General features: G+C 41.2%; 1 pseudogene across 1 annotated transcript; it reads right to left on the reverse strand.

Moving 5' to 3' along the window:
- Positions 1-2,210: 2,210 nt before the first annotated feature.
- Positions 2,211-3,503, reverse strand: LOC105994841 (annotated as a pseudogene). Its single transcript, XR_001175529.1, has one exon. The product of XR_001175529.1 is annotated as a zinc finger CCCH domain-containing protein 15 pseudogene (transcript).
- Positions 3,504-22,120: the final 18,617 nt, after the last annotated feature.

The following is a 22,120-nucleotide window of genomic DNA, read 5'->3' on the forward strand; positions in this document are numbered from 1 at the left end:
AAAAGCAATACATGTTTGTCATAAAAATATTCAAACAGCACAGATAAGCAGAATGGAGAAATAAAAAGCTCCCATTATTACATCAAACAGAGAATAAACACAGTGAGTATGTTGGAATACATCTTTCCAGACTTTGTCTCTGCAGAGATATATCCATTTATTGTTGCGACAGGAGAGAACACACTGAATGTCCTGGTAATGACCCCACCCCCTCCTTTGGCACTGTGTTCAGAACATTTTTCCATGTCATTAAATATCTACATGATTTTTTTTCTATTTTGCAATGTGAAAGAAGTTGGATGCGTTTTGTGTGAATATAAAAGCAATTCACACTTAAAATTTCACATCCTTTGCTTCAGCCATCATGCCTCTGGGGAAATTGTGGAAATATGAGGGTCAATCAGAAGAATGCATGCTTGATTTTATTTCCATTTGAAAACCAAGGACATTGCCAATGTTCCCCCTAAGAACTCCCCTAAGAGTTAATTAGGATCATAACTAGTTTGGGGAGCTCCACAACACTCAAGTTACAAAGAAGTTCTCATCCATCTAAGGTCTTCAAGTCAAATGAGAATATGTCGGAATAGATCTTTCCAGACTTTTTCTCTGCACAGATATATCCATTTAATGTTGTAATCAGAGATCACATTGGACATCCTAGTCCTGAACTTGCCTTTCTCCTTTGGCTGGAAACCTCCACTCCATTTTCACCGGACCCATCCTGACTACCATAATTGAAAGTGATACTCAGTGTCAATTCTCCTGGGAAACTGTCTCTCCGTGTATCAAACACACACTTTATCAGGCAAACCATCTTTAGAAGGAAAGGTGCACCTCACCTCTTCGGCTGAGAGAAAGAGCTCTGGGCTCTACTGCCTCACTACTTCTTACCCGCCTCCCTCTGCAGACATTTAGAGCTCTGGAGCTGGCAGCATGCCAGCTATCAGTGGTGACGCCCAGCCTAGCCATGGTCCAATTTCTTCCACACGCTCAGCTGCCACTGTCTTGTGAGGGAGACTGCCTTTGTTCTCCACCACAAACCCAGCCCCAGGCATCCTTCACGCTGACCAGGTCCTCAAACAAAGCATTGCACAGGCAACTTTCCTCTGTGACCCTCTTTGCTAAATTTCTGGCTTCAAATCAATAGGGAACTCTACAGGTAAGAAGGGAAACTGACCTCCTCCAAGAGTCAGGGTAGTCAATAGGGTGCTTTACTCCTGATAAGTTCTCCCCTCGTGCTCACCAACCAAAAAATATGCTAGGAAGTCATTTCATGCTTCTTGCTAAAGTAGTGAAATGCAAAAGCCTAGCCAAATTTTAACTGGATCATTCTACTCCACTACTCCACTACTCCACAACAAAAATGAACCTTTCGTGGATTACCCTGTGGATATTTTTTTTTGCTGGTCCTAGGGCCCTGGGCACTGTCTTTGGGATCCTTTTCTGTGATTAATTGGAAATAGGAGTCTCATAGACTTTCCTGCCCAAGCTGACTTCAAACCAAGATCCTCAGATCTCAGCCTCCTGAGTAGCTAGGATTACAGGCTTGAGCCACTGGCACCTGGCTACTCCATGGATCTTTTTTTTTTATTTTAATGTATGATGGTCTTTATTTACAATTTTATTGGCAAAAAAGAAGAAGAAAAACTCAAGACAGTTTAACACACAACATTATAGCTGATCCTATCTGATCAAAGAAGTTCTATTTCAACTCTCCAATTAATTGTCCACAGATATACAATACTGAATCTGCATGTGCAGTTTCCTTTATCAAGTACAGTGCTCACATTTTAGGCAGTCTTTAAGATACATAAATACAGAGGAAAGAAAGAAAATCATTCATTAAAAACTGCATCAAATGTAGGGGACTTTAAATATAAATTTATGTTGCTCCTAGTAATTACATATATGCAATGAAAATCAAAAGCTAGGCAAGCAATTGAACTTCCTAGGAACAGTTACAACAACCAATTATTTTCTGCAATGACCATTATATTTTTAATTTATCATGAACTACTCTGAACTTATTATGAGATGTAGCCAAGTCAGAAGAAAAGATGTAGGGAGAATATTCTTTCTTTGGAGGACAGAAAGCCCTCCAGAACCAGCACGGGAAATAAACATCCTGTTGTTTCTAGGTGAAAAAAAAAATCAATGCAGTCAATTTCAACTCATGATGAGCTGACAACTTTTTGTCAACTTGTTCGGTGTCATTCTAAATCAAGTGTGTTTAATTCTTCTTCTAATTCATCCAAATCTTCCCCAGTAAAAAGATTTTCATCAACAGGTGCAGCATCGATGGCTCCATTTTCCTGTCCTTCCCCTTCATTGTCCTCTTCCAAATCACTTCTTTCGCCATTTTCTGCCCTACCTCCAGATGCTTCACTTAATTTGTTTTCATCTTTATCCAAAGCAAATGTGTTGAATATTTCAAGACTGGGTACAGTAATACCTGTCTCATCTACAGCTGTAGGGACGTACAGACTTAAATCTATGTCATTTACTCTCATGAAATCATCAATCTCATCACCTCTTGTTCCCTGAATGTAACGGTGTCATCTGCTTCTTCATCATCATCATCGACAAGTTCAGGACAAAATTCAAACACTTCACGACCACTGATGACCAGTGCCTTCCCTGATGTGAAGTCTGCTTTTCTTCTTTCCATATCTTGTTCAAGTTTATCAGTCTTTTCTTGTCTTTTCCTTTTCTTCCATGCAAGAAAAGATTCTAGAGTGATTTTGGTAACATTTGGACCTAGGGCAGAGCGCTCTCTTTCAATCAAGTCTTCCAATGAAATTTCATCTTCTTTCTCCTCTTTTTTTTTTTTTGTTCTTTTCCAATACAAATCCAGGAGGAAGTGCATGACGATACATGCAGTTATCACCTCCTCCAGGACATACCAAAAACCAGCCATACTTGTTATTTTCAATAGCTTCAAGGAAATGCTTGCACACTATTTGAGTTTTTGGTTTTCTCTTTTCCACCTCACCGTGCTTCTTGTTCACTATTTCTTCCAGCTTTTTCTCATCCCAATTTTCCATTGTGTCTTTTTCAAGTTCTTCATCCCTTGCATCAATGTAAATACTTCGTTTTTCACATTTTCTCTCCAAAGTCAAGTCATGAGAGAACTTACATTTATCTCCTTTAGTACACAGCCCTTGCTTGAAGAAGGCACACACCACAGACTTGGGATCCACACCTTTACTTAATTTTTGAGCAGCAACAACAGGTTTGAACAGCTCATTTAGTTCTTGTAATTCTTTCTTCTTATCATCTTTCTTCAATTTCTTTTCAGCTTCACTCTGTGCTACCTGATGTGGATTTTGTTGACCAAATTTAACTTGGTGAGTGACAGCCTTGATAAACTTCTGTTGTTTTGCTCCTTTCTTAATCTTTAAGCCAAAAGTTTTGTCTTCGATAATCTTCTCCTTCTTTTTCTGTTCCGCCATTTTGCTGCCCCCGGCCTGAGCCTGTTTCTTGGGGGGCATTGAGAAGACCGATGGCACTGGCCAGACCTAGGCTAGGATGGATACAGAATAGGAGGGTGAAATGAAGCGCCCGGTCTGGGGGAGGAGATGGAGAAGATGATCTGGCCACCTCAGCCCCTCCGTGGAGCTTTAAGTGAGCAATTACCACCTGTTTTTAGAGAAGCAACCTGGTTCACTAAAGACACCATCAGGCTAGACTCAGAAAACTCAAGTTGTTACGTCCCCATGGGTGAACGTACACGTGAGTTAGAGCTAAGCTATCAGAGCTCTGGAAGTTGCTCTTCCCCTGCCTAAGACTGGCTTTCTTCTAGAGCCTCAATGCCCAGAATCCCCTAAATAAGCATCTGTTCCTCCCAGACTGTGCTGAAGAGTTCACTAACAATGCTTTCTCTGTTTTCATTTTGTTTTTTGGGGGGGTCCGGTCGTGGGGCCTGAACTCTGGGCCTGGGTGCTGTCCTTCACTCTTCACCTCAAGGCTAGCACTCTACCACTTGAGCCACAGCGCCACTTCCGGCTTTTTTCTTTTTTGCTTATGTGATGCTAAGGAATCGAACCCAGGGCCTCAGGCATGCAAGGCAAGCGCTCTACCACTGAGCCACCTTCCCAGCCCTCTGTTTTCATTTTAAATTGCCAAAAAATAATAATAATCGAGCCAGGGCACTGGTGGTGCTAAGAAATGGCAGACCAGCTAGCCCAAGTTCATAGTTATAAATCTGTATCATTCTTCCTCTGGTGTTTGAAATATGGGATGGTTAACTGGAATTGTTGAAAGGGTTAAATATGAACAAGGCCATGTATTTGACACACACTAAGTCCTCAGTACATGGAAATAAATATCACTCTGTATCTTCTGGATGAATTTGATAAAGCATACTAAAAGTTGAAAATTATGGAAGACTGAATAGCAACAGAAAAACTGAGCAACAATAAAAAACACTAGCTTTGATACAATATACAGTGCATTAAAGTCAAACTTCTTTAAGTTTTTTATTGTTATTATAAAGGTGACATACAGAGGGGTTACAACTGCATAAGTCAGGTGATGAGTACATTTTTTTTGGACAATGTCACCACTTCCCTCCCTCTCTCCCAGTTTTTCCCTCCCATCCCCCACCCACAATTATATAGATTGTTTTCAATACAGCTTGTAGTAAGTGTCACTACTACATTTGTTCACCCTTTTTCCCTCTATTTCTGTGCCTCCCCTTACCCTCCAAAGACAGATAAATGAACAAATAAGACAAAAAGAAAAGAAAAGAAAAACAGTAACAAAGGAAAAAACCTCGTTTCCACTTCCTGGAATTCATTTCAAGAAATATTCTTTTGTATGATCAAATGCACATAGGCATTGCACCCTGTGTTCCTCTCCTAAGACTATCCTCCCTTACTCTCACTGTGTGTGAATGCCTAGAGTTTTGCAAAAACATATGAAGTATATGATAGTATTATTAGTGTATGTGTGTGTGCATGCATGCATATGCATGCTGATATTGGAGCTTGAACTTAGGGCTCTCTTAGCTTGTTTTACTCAAAGACAACACTCTACCACTTGAACCACAGTTCTACTTTCAGATTTTTTGCTGACTGACTGGATAAAAGTCTCACAAACTTTCTTGCGCCAGCTGACTTTAAACTGCGATCCTCAGATCTCAGCCTCCCCAATAGCTAGAATGACAGGCATGAGTCACTGGGACCTAACTTTCCTTCACTTTTCTAGAGATAGTTTCCAGGATATGCCAAGCAGTAGAGGATGAGTAAAACACCAATGCTCATTCAGACCAGTTGACTTCCTAACCCTTCCCAGCCCAGCAAATCACCCACAGCTGCCTTCATCTGTGAAGGCAGTGAAATAAAACTGCCACCCACCTCAAACTAAGACAAAACACCCGACCATGGGAGCCATTACAAACACTGGCACCAGACTCTTTTCTTTCAAATGCAATTATAATATTCATTACTTGGCGGTGAAGACTAAAAATGCAAATAAAAATCGACATGTTAAAAGAAATTGTTTTGGTGAAGCAAATAGGAAAGCCATTATTTGTTTGTAAGTGTTCAATTCAACCCATCACAAATGACCTGACAAGCAGCATGAAAGGAATAGCTAAATGTAAGCTGCTGCCAGCCCTTCCAGAGAAATCCCACAAAGAGGCTGCCAGCAATTCCCTTTTCTTCGAAATAATAGGCAATCATATTAAGTCCAATAATAGAAAAATCACAGAGTCCGTACTCTCCTGTTAAAACTGGGTCACTCTTTGCCTGCATGGGCTTTGTGTCACAGCCATCTCTCAGCAGCCCTGGGGTTCACCTGTTGGCAGGCATACTCCTGATAACCGCCTTCAGGGCTGGTAGAAATCCCGCTGAGCTTCAACCAAAGAGCTTCCAAACGTATCAGCCCTCACATCACCAAAGGGAAGAAAATTAAGAGATTAAAAAGAGGCAGTTTTTAATAGAGTTTGGTGACAATTCCCCTGCACACATTTGGCTAGGCAGGCAGCTAGCTAGAAGGCTTCCCCAGCCTTCATGCTGTTTCTGCAGAAAGACCTCAGAAAAGGCAGCCAGATTTGTGGAACCACCACTACCCCCCACCTCTGGTCCTGTTGTTTCATGTGCAGACATGGCGGTTTGGAAATGAAATGCTCCTTAGAGAGTTCATGTGTTTTGGGAAGTGATAAATTCCTGAGGGCCAGAGGTAAGACCTAGTAGGAGTAAGTAGATCACTGGGGGCATGTCTCATCTGGGACCTTCCTATTTCTATCTCTATCTCTGTGCTCTTTTTCTTCTTCTTATACCTCCTCCTTCCTCTCTGTCCCTGTCTCTGTCCTCTTCCTCCTTCCTCCTCTTTCTCTCTGTCTCTCTCTGCCTCTGTCTCTGACTATCTCTGTCTTCCTCCTACTCCAGCTTCTTACTCTCTGTCTTTGTCTTCTGTGTCTGTTCTTTTTCTTCCTCTGGCTCCCTGTCTTCTGTTTCTCTGTCTCTATCTCTCTCCCTGTTTTCTCTTTGTCCCTCTCTCTCTTTATCTGTCTCCTCCAGCTTCTTCCCCATCTCCTCCTCCTTCCTTCTCTCCTTTCCCCTCTCTTTCCCTCTCTTCCTTTCTGCCTCCCTTTCCCCTCTTTCTCTCTCCTTCCTAGCAGTAGGAGGTAAGCAGAGTCCAATGTCACCATAGGCTCATGGCACAACAGCTCAGTCCTTAACACCACATCCCCCCATCCCTCAGGACTATAACAATGAAGCCAGCCAACCACAAACTGAAACTGTGAGGCCAAACAAACCTTTCCTCCTTTAAAGTATTTCTCTCAGGTATTTATCACATGACAAAACAAACAAACAAAAATTTCTGACATGGTGGGAAGCCAGGGACAATCCCACAGAGGTGGGAAGCAACTGGCTAAGGGTCCAGAAGTCTCAGAGCATATGGCAGTGGGAAAATGAAGAGCCAGTCCCTAGAAAAGGCTGCAGGGGCTCAGGTCTCAGCTTTCTGTCAGGACACAGTGCTTTCTATACCTTCCCTGGGGTCTCTTGTTTTCCTGCTTCCTCTCCTCTTGTCTTGATAATCTTGCCATGACCTCTGTCAAGAAATGGCCTTAAAACCAGTTTTTAGGCAGGTAGTATCTTTAGAGAACAGTATCTGGCTGAGCATCTCACAGATGATGGAAACCACATTCTATGACTCATTTAGTGATTTTGTTTTCCACAGAATAAGGGTTACAGATAGTATATTGAAAAAAGCAGAGAAGAGTTGGGAGGACGGGACAAGGAAGAAAGGGAAGAAAGCAGAATCTGTGAGGATGAGATCGTAGGAACAGTAAAAACCAAAAGGAGGAAGGATGAGGGACATGATATCAAGTAAAGTGGGTCAGTCACAGAGACAAAGGTATCCAGAAACAGTGGCTCAAACCCACAATCCTAGCTGCTTGGGAGTTAGAGATCAAGGAATCATGATTGTGCTAGTTGAGGCCAAAAAGGTTTTGAGAGTCCTTCTCAAACAATGGTTATGACTATCATCCAACAGTATGTACCTATCACCCCCATGATGTAACAAAACACAAATAGGAAGATTAAAGTTTGAACCAGGCATAAAATGAAACTAACAAAAATAACAAAAAATCTAACGCAAAATAGGCTGGCAGGGTGGCCCAAGTGGCCCAAGTTTGCTTAGTAGCAAACTCAAAATCCTGAGTACTGAGGACAGAAAACCTCAGTACTGCCAAAAAAAAGAAAAAAGAAAAACACATGCTATACAATTCCATATACAATATGGCTAGAGAAGTTAATTCATAGCAACAGAAAACAGAACACAGTCAATAAGGACTGGGGAGGGGAGAATGAAAAACTAGTGTTCAATTTCAGTTTGGAAAGATGAACAAGTTCTGGAGATAGATGACAATAGTAGCTATGCAACTATGTGAATGAACCTAAACCAGAGCCCATCCTTAAAAGTAATTAAAATGGTAAATCTTATGAAATGCACATCTTAGCACAATAATAAAACCGCTTGGCCTGGGTGGTGTGGGAGAGTTCAGGTATATGAAAGACTGAATCCAAAAGAAGCTGATTCAGTGTCACTTCAAAAAAAACTCAGGGACAAAAAGGGGGGTAGCAATGTGCCTACAGGCCACAGGTCTCTTCAGGAAGTACCTTTCTCACTGTTGTCTGAATCTGGGCACCTGAAGCCTTTGAATCTCTTTTTACATTTCATTTGTTTTTTTTCCCTTTTTTGGGGTGTGTGTGTGTGTGTGTGTGTGTGTGTGTGTGTGTGTGTAGGTGTGTGTATGCGTGCATGCGCATGTATGCACCAGTTCTGGGGCTTTAACTCTGGGCCTCTCACCTGGCCTTTTTGTTTGTTTGTTTTTTATTAAAGACTGGGGTTCTACCATTTGAGCCGCAGCTCCATTGCTGCCTTTTTGCTGGTTTCTTGCTGGTTACTTACCAACTTTCCATCCCAGGCTGGCTTTGAACTTCAATGCTGAGATCTTAGATTCCAGAGTAGCTAGGATAATAGGCCTGAGCCACAGGGGGCCGATTGGAATCTTTCTACTTGACTGAAAAAAAGAAGAGAAATCATTCATTGGGAATTATGCCAAATACATGGCTAGTACCTGGACATGATCAAGGACATGGTAAGGTGAAGATAGCATTCTGAAGCCTCTTCTGAAAAAGTAGAGAATGAAGGAGGGAAAGCTCAGCATGGTTGGTATATTAACAGCCTTTAGAAGTGAGAATAAAACACCTAGAAAATCTGACCCGATGGAAATTACCAACATCATAGACAAGAAACCAGAGGAGCCAGAATGCTGAGCTCCAGCTGTGAGAGAGTTATGAATTACGCCAGGCAAGGCATGTTCAGTAGGGGGACAGGACTTTCCTCAGTTATGATTTTTTTATGTGGGTCACCTTCCCAGATTCAGTTTGGAAACTGCCACAGAGGAGTATTCAGCCTCAAAAAGGAAGGAGTTTGGTCTGCATCCAGTTTGCTCCAGGCCAAGATCTTTTCCATTATTTTTCCTTTTGTGTTCTGTTCTGTTCTTTTTTATTGTTTCGTGTGTGTGTGTGTGTGTGTGTGTGTGTGTGTGTGTGTGTGTGCGTGTGCATGTGTGCACACGCCAGTAGAGGGCTTGAAGTAAAAACCTAAGCACTCTCTCTCAGCTTTTTCACTAAAGATTGGCCCTCTATGACTTGAGCCACAGCTCCACTTCCAGCCTTTTGGTAGTTAACTGGAGATAAGAGTCTCATGAACTTAATTGGCTGGGCTGATCTCAAACGTAGCTCCTGAGCAGCTAGGATTACAGGTATGAACCACTGGGCCCAACTCTCTTCGTTCTGTCTGTCCTCAGCTGGTTTTGTCCAATGAGGCTCCTTAGCTTGTAACATTACTTCCTTGGTTTATTAAAAACTGAGATAAATCACCTAATAACTCTGCCTTAAGAGTTTTTTTTTCTTCAATGAGTGTCAAAGTCACAATATCATCTTTTTCACACAGCAGGAAGCTCACAAATAGCTGATATGTTCCTAGAAATATGTAGCTCAAGACAACAAAGGAGAAAAAATATCTTCAATTATTCAAAAAACCTTCTCCTCTTGGTACAAAGTCTACTTGCTTTGGTTTGGATTTAAAGAAAGAAGCAGGGCTGATGATACAGCTTAGCAGAAGAGCACTTGCCTGACATGCCCAAGGCTCTGGTTTAGTCTTTGGCATTACAAACACAAAACAAATAGAACAGTAGAGCAACATCTGGACAGCCAGCCAGCTGCAACATGCCCATCTTCACTGGGAGGCCAGCCTGCCACACAAGACACTTGCAAATTAACTGGGAGAGGGGGAAAGTGGCGAAGGAAAAATGACTCTCAGCCCTCCATGCATACTCTCAAACCCCTGTCCGAACTTACCTTCAATTTCTTTACCAAATTTAAAGGAGAGCAGGTGTCCTATCCTATAATTCCATAGACTCACAAGAGCCTAAGGGTTAAAGATCATCTAGTCTGACCTCCATCAGATGTCTTACAACTCATACACATTTTTAAGTATACCCCAGTATACTATACTCACATAATACGACTACTTTCTTTATACTATTTTAAAAAGTAATATGTTCATATGACAGGCAATTTGAAAGGTAAATATACATTCCTGGCTTATAGCTACTTAACTGCAAGGTAATGTTCACAATTTTTAAGTATCTTTCTTGTAATATACTCTTTATATTCCCCCCAAAAGATCTTTTGTAACACAATGGTTTGAGTCTCATCAGCACCTGCACTTTAATATATGGCAAAGAGCTTCAAAAGCAAATTTCTTTCTTCCAGACAGCGCTACAGTATTCTATGGTGTGGACAGTCCATAATTGGGCACATTTTAATTTCTCCCAGTAATTTTTGTAAGACACTATGTACCTTAGGCTGGCCCCTAACTCTCCATCCTCCCGCCCAATCCCCACCTCTATTCAGGTGTATGTCACCATGCCTGGCATTCTCCCAATACTTGTTATTGTAAATAATGTTACAATGAGTAATCTTGTACTTATGGTAATTTGCTTCAGTATTTCCTTACGATAAACTCCCCAAAGTAGAATTCTTGCATCAAATGGTATGCGCAATTACAATTTTGATTATTATTGCCAAATGTCCTGTACTATTTGCTACTCTTGCCAATGATATATGACAGCAGTGGTTTCCCTAGAGGAGCTTCGCCAACAGTGTGTTTCAAGCTTTTTGCTCTATTTGTTTACCCATTTATCTCCCTAGTCCCACCTCCTCATTAGAATATGAGATCTTCAGCATGCCAGAACCTAGTATAGTACATGGTACCCAATAGAGTATCAATAAATACATGAATGGATGCATGAACAAATGAGTAGGTTACAGAGTTCTCTATCAGAATTGGAAGCCATGGCCTTATTTTTTCCACTTTGTGAGTTTGGGTATGTACTACTTCGTTTTATTTAAGTGTTATTTGATTGTATATATACTCGGACAGCTTTACAAGTTCTTTGAGACAGAAAATTCATTCTATCTCTTTTGCTCTATTGCCTATTGTTATTGAAGGGTGAAAACACTGAAACCCTAATCCTCTCACTCTCTCTCTCACACTTTCTCTCCCTCCCTCTTCTTCTCCCTCTCCCCGCATCTCTCTTCTCTTCCCTTCCCTGTCTTCTTCTTTTCTCCCTTATCCTTTCCTCTATCCTCCTACCCCCTAACATAAAACTAAGACTCTAGCCCTGTTACCTAGTACCTGGATTCCAGCTCTTCTGACAATGTGTCTGTGGCCTATAGGCCAAGTGCCTGCCCCTAGAAGCAATACACCTTGTCCCGGTGTTGCAATTGTTCCTTGCTAGGTGTGTTCAGCTATAGATGGGCTTTTTGCCTTCTCTAGAAAGCAAACTTTGGGGACCTGTAGTTGCAGGACAGTTCCAAGGTATGAACATCAGCTCACTGCCTAGGGAGGAAAGTGAAGGAAGCAAGGCTAGGCAGAGGAAGAGACTTGACTGCAGATCAGTCTCCATGCATGCACTTCTGGAGAGTTCTGGGTCTAGGATGGCCCTTTAAAGCTGTCCTAAGGATGGACATCCGAAGGGGCTCAGCTCTGAGATTCCCACTGTGGTCCATCAGCAGACATGTGCTGCCCCTGAGAAGAGGGCACACCCTTGGATGAGTTGGCTCTTCAGCCCAGTTAGTCATGAAGCCAGCTGACAGCTGGAGGTCATCTGCCAGCAGCACTTCCAGCAGGGGAATAAATCTAAAGGAAATTCCTGGGGTTTGCCTGAAATGAGAGACAGGTCTTCTCTCCAAAGCTGCCAGATGGCACCCCTAACCTTTGCTACTGTCCAGTAATGACAAATCATGGCAGTAGCTTCATATGCTAAGTCCAGAGTGACAGGGCTACACACCTTCATCTAATAGTCCCCAAGATGCCAGGCAGAACATGTCCCCTACTTCTGCTGTACAGCCGGTCAGCAGAAAGTTATACACAAAAGCATGAAGAACCACAGGGACCAAGTCTGTGTTTCTAGCACTAATCTGTGGACATGGCTGTAAGATGGCACCATGCCAAAACATGATGTGGCCATGTGGGAAAATGACCCCTATATGTGGTCTCTTCCTCATCACAGGGCTCAGAAAATGGTAGGAAATGTCCATTCTTCTCAAAAAGTTGGTATTTCCCAAAGCAAAATTTTCCATAGACACAGGCTTCCTGGTCCTGATTCTGGGCCAAATGTGATACCTGAGCATAAATCAAAAAAGTGGGAGCTGGGGCAGTGCAGGCCCCATCCAGTTGAACTTGCCACACAATGGCTTCCAACATCTTTCTCCCCGCAGATTTCTCTATTTTATAAAAGCAAACAGATTGCACAAAGGCAGCAGTAGTTGGCCATAAGAAAACTATTTGGACTCACAAAGTTAGGGGTTTCTTATCACTAGGGCATGGCTGTTGCAGGTGGTAGAACACAGGCAGGAGCCTCATCCTCTCTCTGAAGCTATGTTCTCAATGCCACACATGTGTGAGGCTTGTTATTCTTACTGCTTTTGTAAATAAGCCCTGACGTTGAGCTTCGTTGTCTAGATCAGCTATATTTCCCCCTGAGTTCTTCTTGGAACTTCTATGCAGAGGGTTCAAGAACTCAAAGTCATCTCTATCTTCCTATATTAATAGAGTGTCACATACTTCTCAACCACATCATCCAAAACATGCCTCTTCCTTGTTGTCCATAGATTAAAATTCTCAGTCAAGATACTAGGGCCACTCATAGACATGACTAGATATATATGAGAAAAATAAGGGAAGAGAGTATATGGCAAGAACTTAAACAATTTAGCTAAAACCCTGTATTTCCCAGAGCTGCCATAACAAACTACCACAAGTTGGATGACATAAGCCACAGAACTTTGTTTCCTTACAGCTCTGGAGGCTGGGAGTTCAAGGTCAAGGTGTTGGCAGAGTTGATGATTTTGAAGCCTCTGCTTTGACTGGCGCATACTTCTTGTGTCTTCTTCACATTACCTTTTTTTCTCACTATTCCAATCTTCCTCTTCTAAAGATGCCATAGTGGATTCGGGTTTACTCTTATGACCTCACTTAATCATGTCTTAAATTATTCATAAAACATCACATGTTGAAGTACTGTTGATGGTACTTCAATATATGAGGGACACAGTTCAGCCAAGTTTCCACCACATCCTAAAATAGTGCCAACAACTGGGGACCAACTATTCAACAAGCCTGTTGAGTATGCTTCATTTAAAAACCATAGCAGCAGGGAATGTAAACTAGTTCAATCACTCTGGAAAGCAGTATGGAAATTCCTCAAAAAACTAAACATAGAGCTCCCCTATGATCCAACAATCCTACTCCTGGGCATTTACCCAAATTATCACAAACAAGGCCACACTAAAGCTACCAGCACAACTATGTTCATTGCAGCATTATTTACCATAGCTAAGATATGGAACAAACCCAGATGCCCCTCAGTAGATGAATAGATCTAGAAGATGTGGTATATATACACAAAGGAATTCTATGATTCCATCAGAAAGAATGACATCACTCCACTCATAAGGAAATGGAAAGACTTGGAAAAAATATTAAGTGAAGTAATCCAGACCCAAAGAAACATATGTTCCATGGTTTCTCTCATTTGTAATAATTAGTATATGTCTAGGATATTCTCAGCAGAGATTAACAATTGCTCAATAGCTATGTACATATAACCATATAAAATTATGCTAATCAAAATGAACTCAGAGGATTTTTTAAATGTATTGTATGAAGTTATTTCTTTTTTCATTCATATTTTTCTTTTCCTCTGGCTTCTCTTGTTGTCACTGAGTTTTATTTTGGTACCCTGTGTCTTGTATATACATTTATCTGATTTGGGGAAGGGAAGGGAATAACAAAATGGTGAGACACAGTACAAAGAGTGAACCAATGCAACAGCAATACTCATGAGACATTATGTTGGAAATGAACTTTACAACTTGGGAAGGAGAGGAGTCGCAGGGGAAGGAATGTGGAAGAAGACAAGAAAGGAGTTAACACTGTTCAACAAGAAATGTACTTTGGGAGTGTAGTTGTAGAGATGAGAGGGAAGGGATGGTAGGGGTAAAACAAAGGAGGAGGCAACAACGCTTGATAGGAAATGTACTCATTACCTTGCTTATGTAATTGTAACCCCTCTGTACGGTATTTTCACAATAAAAAACTTATTTTAAAAAAGAAATATACTCATTACCTTACTTATGTAACTGTAATCCCTCTTTTACAATAAAATAAATTTAAATTAAAAACAGCTAGGTGCCCATGACTACATCTGTATTCCTAGCTACTCAGAAGGCTGAGATTTGAGGATCACTGTTCAAAGTCAGCCCAGGCAGGAGCATCCGTGAGACTCTTATCTCCAATTAACCACCAGAAATCTGGATGTGGCACTGTGGCTCAAGTGTTAGAGTGCTCGTCTTGAACTGAAGAGCTCAGGGACAACATCCAGGCCCAGAGTTCAAGCTCTACCACTGACAAAAAAAATAGCAGTTTCATTTAAACAAATAGAGGGGTGGGAGGCAGGGGGCTATAGGTGGATGAAGTCTTCTATATTCTCTTCTCTCAAATTACTATCTTTTCAAATCTCCTACCCTGACTGACAGAGTCTTGAGACTAACCCTGGTTTCTCCTAGGCTCATTATGGCCATTTCCAACAAGAAGATAGTTTCCTCCCTACTCAGAAAATAAATTAGATAATAAATTATGTAGGTCTAATAACCCATCTTGATTTTGAAATATGCCTTTTTCTCACTCCTGCAGAACAAACAAGAATGTGGCCCTTACTTCATATTCCACATGCTTCTTGTGATACCTTTCCCACAAGCATTCTGGGTGCCAGGCTCTGTGCTCAGGGGCTCTAAACTCACACAGGAAGTCCATCTTGAGATGAACTCAATCATATTGAGTAAACTCTTGGAGTTCACACAGCTAATGAGAGATGAAGGCAAATTTGAGACAAAGAATATCTATCTCTAAATCCAGATTTCTTAACCTTAATAAATATACATTTTCCAAAAGTCCATTCCACCTTGAGGACTGTACATCATGATAGCGAGGTGCTGGAGCAGTAAAAGTCCTGTAGCAGAGACAATAAATTGTCCTTCCAATATCACTCTTCCCTTCTTTCTTACTATTAGAACCCCAATTCTGCATTGTGATAATGATAGGCCCAACCAGAAAGGCATAGTTAAAGGCCTCCTTTGGCCAATGAGAGATGGCAACAAATCATTAAAGGGAACTTTCTGAGAAATATTTTAAAGGGTAATGACTCTGACAACTACCTTGAGCTCCTGTGCAGGAAAAAAAAAAACCCAAAACAAATCATACCACAGGAATGAACAGAGTGACTTCTAGAACCCTGAGCTTTGAGAGTTGTTATATCTGCCCTCAGCTGCATACTCTGGATTCTCTCTAGGTGAGAAAAAGTGAGCATTTAATGACTGATTGTCTGTACTGCTGAATTTTGTGTCTTTATTACTCAAGACCAAAAGTCAATCTATCAGAAACTGGCTCTCTGTGAAGCTTACACCCATACTTGTTAAAGGGTCAGACAGCCATGGCAGCTGTTGGTACCCTGAAGTATGCCCTGACACACAGCATGGCGTGAACAACCTCAAATGGTCAGGTCTATGTCTAATGGTTCCCGACCAGGCCAGAGAACTTATTACTCGGAACTATTTTTACTCACAACATTGCTAACACCAAATGTGTGTTTATTTATCTCACACCAACCAGTTTGCCAATTCTCTGGATATCAACTGGGTCTCTTAAAATTCAATTCAGTTCTAACATCAGCAACTTGGAGTTAGTGAAGACCCTCTTCAACCTGTCCTCTAGACGCTAACTACAAGGTATAAGCTGGTAGTTCCCACAACCTCCGTACTCAAGTTCAATACTTTGCTATAGAGGTTCACAAAACTCAGAAAATTACTTTTCTTTCTATTTTCAGTTATTATAAAGGATATAGCTCAGGAACAGCCCAATAGGACAAATATGTGGAACGAAATATGGGCGAAAGGGCAGAGAATTCCCATTCCCTCTTAGGGTTCTAATCTTTTAACATCTCAATGTATTCTCCAACCTGGAACCTCTCGAAAGCCCGTTAGGTCATAGACACATACCCCCTCTCCCATAATCTCAAAGTGTCCTCTAACCTGGAAGCTCCCAAAACCCTATTTGGTCACACACATTTATTAAACAAACCAAACTAGTAGTCTTGTTTGGGAGGATTCCCACCATGTGACTCCTTTGAACAAAATGAATATCAGAAAGCTGAAAAATGATTTGTCAGTAGCTGGGCGGGGGGTGGTGTAGTGGGGTCAAAGAAAAGGGGAAAGGAAGAATGGATGGATACATCATCATATTCATTATATTCAGTGTACATATGTGAATATGGAACCACGTAACCTGAGGAGCTAGGTGGGGTTGGGAGAGATGGGGGGAAGGATGGAAGGGCTGACATTGATCAAGAAGCATCGTACTGATAACCTGACTTACCAAACTGCAAACTCTTTACGCAACGACTTAATAATAACCACAAGAAAAAATAAATTTAAAAGGTGTATATATTTATACTGACTGACCTGCTGAATTGAAACCACTTTTACAAGTAATTAAAAATAATAATAGTAATAAAAAGTTGAACCCATTAGTCTTTCTAGGAAGGTTCCGTTACATCAGCATGGCTGATTAAATTGCAGACCGCTTCTGACTGACTCCATCGCCAGCATCTCTCCCCTCTCCAGAGGCCAAAGGATGGGGCTGGGAGTTTCAATCTTCTCACTGAATATTAGATCCTCTGGCAATCGGCATCCATCCTGAAGCTACCTACAAGCATGACTTCTCTACAATAGAAGGCACTTCTTTTGAGAAGTCTTGTGTCAGGAACCAGAGAAAAGACTAAATAAATATCATAATTATCTCAAAACTACCTGGATAGTGACTTCATACTCCAGATATACTCTGGATTCTTATCCCTTCCTTTTTGACCTCTAGTCAACATGGGATCAAGGAACCCTAAAGCAGTTAGCACATCACATACTCAATGATATAGCTCTCTATAATTTACCAAACACATTCACAAACATTATTTCTATTGTTACATAGCTTTGACAACGGGTAAGGATAGGTTTGGCTCCCTGATCTCAAAACTGGACTTGGGATATCTAAGCCATCTGCCCAAGGTAGAGCCAAGGTACATATATAGCCCTTTAAACTTTAGGTCCCCATTTTTTCCACTGTTAGTGCTCGGTGCCCTGCATCTTGTATATACATTTATCTAATTTGGGGAGGGGAAGGGAAATAATAAAATGCTGAAATAAGAATACAGGCTGACCCATTGTAACAATGAGCTGTACAAGACACTATGTTGAAAATGAACTTTACAACTTCAGGATGGGGGTGGAGAGGGAGAAGCTGGGGAGGTGGGGAGGGAAGGGATGGTAGGGGAAAAACAAAGGAGGAGGCAACAATGCTCAATAGGAAATGGACTCATTACCTTACTCGTGTAACTGTAACCCCTCTGTACAGTATCTTTACAATAAAAATATATACCAAGAAAAAGATTTCTTAGATTCTAATGAGAGGGAACTGAGAATCAGCTCAGTTCAAGCACTCTGTAGCAAATCTGTCTGGCTACTAACTGCCTATTTTTAATTAATAACTGAATTACTCATTGTTTTCAGAAAGCTGAGCTACACACTTATTCCAGTGAGTGACTTCCTGGTGTTAAAAGCCAATACCATCTACATCCTGTGCAAATTGCACAGTTATTTTCTTACAAGCTAGACAATTGTAGACAAGTTTACTGACAGCTCTGCAAGCACTCAACAGATACATCCCTTGTTTGGGGACAATGGCAGTATTTCAGGCAGCATCGATGTGGTGGAAGACAGTAAGTAACTCACAATTTTCAAGACTTCTAGAGGTCAGGATTCTGAAAATGGACAGAAACAAAGTGATGTTAGGCAGCCAGAATAACTGAAAATCTCACCATACAATTATACAAAGGCTAACCCCATGAGAATATCATAGACCAGAGCCAAAGTACCTCAGTTAGCACAGTATATCAATAGTTGTTTCTACAATAACACAACCTAACAAACTATCAGTGACCCAGAATAAGTGTGACACATAAGTGTTTGATGCTCTTGTGCTGAGGACTGGTGAGCAGCTTCATCCTGGGGTTCTGTGTTGGCCAGCTCCTGGGACAGCTGGAATGACTTAGCTTTGTTCCACATGGCTCTCCCCCTCCAAAAGTCTAGACCAGTCCTGCTCTTCTGGCGCTGGGGAAGAAATCACAATAGCACCCAACACCTCATGAGGCCTCACTTTGGAACTCCTTTCCTTCACCAGCCGAAGCAAATCACAAGACCAGCCATCCCGTTCTTAAGGAGTAGGGAAACAAAATCTGCCCCTCTATTAAGAGGAATTACAAAAATCACTCCCCAGAGGATCTTATACAGGGAAAGAAACTGAGGTCATTGCTGCAAGCAATCACAAGAATCCACCACAAGCCACCACAAGCACTTCTCTATCACTTCTGCCCTGAGACTACACATCACTTCCTTACATCACTACCTGTGTGGCTTCTCCATGCGTCTTTGCATCCCAGCTCCAGATCCAAGGCTCTAGACAAGTACATTGGGACAGTCAGGTCCAGATCCTGTGCTTCATTCTTTTAGGTACAGAAGCCCTAAAGGTATCTCAACTTTTTCCCACTTTCTCAGCAGATGTGTTCTACACCTCACCAAGACTCATGAGATAGGGATGACACCAAACACAGGTGTTTGCTATTCAGGTACTGGTTATCCAAAAGCCAGCCAGATGTTGTTCTAAGTCACCAAGCGTCTATTGTGGTATACGGCAGAACATCTCTACCTTGTCCCGCCCGCCCGCCACCCCAGGTGTCCATGTATTTCATCATATAGCTCTGCTGCAGCCTGCCTCACTCTCTGACACTGTTCTCCACCATGGTGATGTGAAATTCTCTTCTGCTGTTGCTCAAAGTGGGCAGAGCTCATTGGCATCACAGCCCTTCTAGCTCCAAAGCCAGCAGCAACCATTAGGATTGCAGGCTTTTAGCAGGCAACACCTACTTAGCTCAGCAGCAGACCATGTCTGAGTGTTAAATCTTCACTGCACAGCTATAGCTTTCTTGGATTCTTGTCTCAGAACTTTGACAAATAAAGTCTAGGACAGCAGGGGATGAGTGTGAAGAACTTAATTCAGAGAAGGATCTTGATCAAGCCTTCCGCCACTCTGTCTGTGTATCTGCTTTTCTAGTCCATTTTATGACCTCTCTTTCTCTTTCTCTCTCTCACTCTCTCTCTGTGTCTCTGTGTCCCTCTGTCTCTTTGTGTCTCTCTGTGTCTCTCTCTCCCCCTTCCCCTTTCTTCCTCCTCCCTCTCTCTTCCCTCATTCCCTCTTTCCCTCACTCTCTCTGCCTCTGACTCCAGGAGTTTTTATGCCCTGAGCTGTGTTCTGATTGGTCATCCTTATGCAAATGAAGCACAGATCAGTCAGAGAAGATCTGCTGAGTCAATGCAGATCTTCAGACTTGAAATTGTAGTTCTCAATTAGGACTGTCTCTTGTACCCCCAGACCCTCAACTAAGATTATGAGGAACAAGTAAGGATGGAGGTAGGACATTCTAGTCTCTACAGCTGGGATTTTTGAAACAATGCTTTCCACTGTAAGTTATTCTTTAGGTGTCCTGGGTCCTAACTAATCTGCTGAATATTTCAGCATTTGAACTAAACTTACCTTTTCAGTGGCTCAAGTAGGCCAATGGGATGTTAGCAGATGTACACTAAGCCAAGGTTTGTCATGGCCATTTACATTAGGACTAGTCTTTTTTTACCTCTGCACCATCCTGGGATCATGCCTAAGCTAATCTGAGAGAATGAGGGATAGTTGGACCAGAGCCAAGGGACCCTAGTTGTCTCAGCCTAGATCAGACTACTGACAGCTTGACAAGTCAGCCCAGATGGGTGCAACCATCTAGCTAATCCTTAGCAGATTCAAACATGTGAACAATCAAAACTGATTGTCACATGGCCCTAAGGACATGGCATTATTACGGCAATGGTTAACTGACACAGCCAGTTGTCATATTCATAAACCCATTTCACTCTCAGCCTATGAACTAGATATTGAAATTTTCATTGACACAGGCTGGAGGCATGGCTGACCAGCAAGCACAGGTCCCTAGGTTCAAACTTCAGAACCACTAACACAAAAGAAAAAAAATCCACAAATCAAAAATTCTACATATGAAATTTTCATTGATATGGAGATTACATAAACTGCCTAAAGTCTGGCTGGATTTGAGAGTGGGCTTCACACAAGAGAAATAATTCTTCCTCATGAATGTATGTTTACAAAGAAGCCCATGATTCTGACTTGAGCCAGATGTCACTCAGAAATGAGTGAGGAAGACTTGAACAACAATCAAGAAACTATTGTAGAGTAAAACCTGGATATAATGTCAAATTATTTCCTGACCTTCAAAGTTCCTAAGGTCACCACAAACAATGATCTAGAAATCCTTTTAAGGCCTGTGGTTTCTCTTTATAACTGGCTTAACTGTCATAAACTTGGCCTGCCCTCTGCTGAGAATATTTAATGGACATAGATATCCCATGGGACATAAGCTATTACCACAGATGCCAAGTGATATGCCATATATCAAAATGCCTAGCACATGGTAGGTACTCTTTGGATATTGTGCCCTTCCTTTGACTTTCTTACCCCATCTACAAGTATATCATCATATCATCATATCATCACTGGGTGCTGGTGGCTCATGCCTATAATACTAGTTACTCGAGAGACTGAGATCTGAGGATCGTGGTTCAAAGCCAGATCTGACAGGAAAATCCATGAAATTCTTACCTCCAAGTAACCAGCAAAAAGCTGGAAGTGGTATTATGGCTCAAGTGGCAGATTATCAGCCTTGAGTTGAAAAAGTCAAGCCTGACTTTGAAGCCATGCATTCAAGTCCCAGTACTGGAACACAGCACATACAAAACCATATTATCAAGCCTTTTTATTCTCTGTAAAATCATGGCTCTTTGAGTCTGACAGATCCAAACTTATGTGTTGTTTCAATAAATACAATATTATACCACTATGTGTTAAATACTAAGAATACTAACCTAAAGCTGACCTTGAAAAGTTTAAAAATAAGTGGGAAAAATTAGTGGGAAACATTCTCAGAAGCAGATTGAATTACTAACCTAAGGTAACTAACCTAAGGTAATGGTGCCAAGTGAGCTATCGTACGCACCACATTTGGAGAAAAGTAATGAAAATGTCCAATATATTACATTAAAAGGAGATTTTATTCATTTAATCTCTATAAAAATATGATTGATTTTCAATTTTTGTAAAGAAAAATATACCATTTTAATTTCTCACATTATTGAAATTTATTGTTAATTTTCAATTTCCAATACATAAAAGCTGAAATCTATATTACTTTTGATACATGTCTATATTTGCCTAAGCCCACAAAGTCATAAAAGTATCATTTTATGGTTGAAAATAAAACTTCATAGCATAATAAAAGTTCAGTTTATCCATTTATTTAAGTTCCATAAAAGACATCATTTTAGTGTTTTTGATGATAAATACCTTTTGAAGTAAAGGATCCTTCTCCAGATAACTCCAGTTCTCCATGCTACATTGTGAGAAAAAAATTAGCAGAATAAAGTTCAAGAATTCTAAAGAAAGAACTTCTGGAGCAACAAAGTTAAATATGATTTTACCTTGATTACATATATATATGTATATATATGTACACGTGTGTGTACATACACACACACACACACACATATGCTAGCATTTGCTACGAAGAATCGCCTGTCATCTTGTCATCTTGTCCCAGGATAGATTTGAAAGCCATTAATTTAACTCCTACATTCAAAGCCCTTCTTTGAAGGAAGTTTGACTCCCCAGGCATTAACTCCCCATCCAAAACTTACCTGAAACAATTTAAACATTAGTGTCCACAGGACCAAATCTGCATTTCTATGGGCAGCTTCTGTGAAGCAGAAGCAGAACACCAATGGAAGAGAGGGAACAGCAAGTTTGGCAA

This window comes from Dipodomys ordii, unplaced genomic scaffold (genome assembly GCF_000151885.1).
Source record: "Dipodomys ordii isolate 6190 unplaced genomic scaffold, Dord_2.0 Scaffold110, whole genome shotgun sequence".
NCBI lineage: Eukaryota > Metazoa > Chordata > Mammalia > Rodentia > Heteromyidae > Dipodomys > Dipodomys ordii.